A 322-nucleotide genomic window follows, 5' to 3' on the forward strand; every position below is an offset into this window, starting at 1 on the left:
TTTGACATTATAATAAAGTTATGAAAACTGGACCGATCATTGAACCGTTTTAATTATTGGTTTATTGGTTCAATTAAAAAAATTATTTTATAATAAACACCTAATTCTATAAAAATTTAATGAATAAAGTAATTGGTTCTAAATACTCTTCTACTGTATTTTTTTACTTCAAAAGGAATTATAAACAACTAATTCTATGAATAAACAAACTACTATGATATGTAATACCAAAAATAGGCCAATAATAAAATAATAAAAAAATTTCTTCTTACTTGATGCTATTTTGTAATATAATAATGTTTATTGCTGAATGATAATGCTA

The sequence above is a fragment of the Arachis ipaensis genome, chromosome B02 (genome assembly GCF_000816755.2).
Source record: "Arachis ipaensis cultivar K30076 chromosome B02, Araip1.1, whole genome shotgun sequence".
Lineage (NCBI taxonomy): Eukaryota > Viridiplantae > Streptophyta > Magnoliopsida > Fabales > Fabaceae > Arachis > Arachis ipaensis.